The following is an 896-nucleotide window of genomic DNA, read 5'->3' as shown; positions in this document are numbered from 1 at the left end:
GCCTGCTGATGGTTTTGTGTCATGTTGATCAGAGTGACATTAACATAGTTGTTCAAATAAAGAAAAACAAATCAGGTGATGTTTTTAAAAGGCTCCAACACTTTCAGTTTGACTTTTTTGATTTATTCTCTTCTACTGTGTTGTACAATTTACACTGCATATTTTCATCCAAGGGTTTGTTTCCCATGTTGTGTTCCTGCACTACCAGTTTGTGATACAGACAAAGGCACTTTATGTGAAAGTGAAACACAGGACATGGACATGAGTCAAACAAATTCAAATGAATAGAGGCAGGATACATGTCATCATGTACATACTCATAAACAAACAGGTGAGCTGCTCAGTGGAGGAGGTGACACTAAAAGTACATAAAGCATGTTCATCTGTGTGAGGATGTAATTTATTCATCAGATGGACTTACTATTGACATGAATGCGGAAAGTGTTTGCCATTTATGCATAAATAGACAGTCTAGGCATATAAGAATTCTTGTGCAGCTCTCCTTTGCAGTCAGGTAAGGAGTCAAAAGCCAGAGAAAACACTTAGTCTTAAAAATAAAAATAAAAAGTTATAAAAGCGACAAAGTAATAAAATACAATACACAAAAATAGGGTAATAGTATTTCCCACAGTGAACTTCAAACATTCACACTTAGTAATTAAACAATCCATTTTTCACTCTTCATCTTGCCCAGTAAACTATATATTGTTTCTCTCTCTCTTTTGTTTGTTACAATATTACTTTTATAATGTGTTATACACACTTATTGTTTCTAACTACAATCAATATTCAATATTCTATATCCATTATCTGAGGAGGTGACTTTGTGCCCACAGTCAGTTGCACTGTCCATGATACAGTAAATAAAAATATAAAGGAAACATCACACAGCAAAT

The sequence above is a fragment of the Monopterus albus genome, unplaced genomic scaffold (assembly GCF_001952655.1).
Source record: "Monopterus albus unplaced genomic scaffold, M_albus_1.0 scaffold489.1, whole genome shotgun sequence".
Classification (NCBI taxonomy): Eukaryota; Metazoa; Chordata; class Actinopteri; order Synbranchiformes; family Synbranchidae; genus Monopterus; species Monopterus albus.
Note: the sequence above shows the minus strand (reverse complement) of the source record.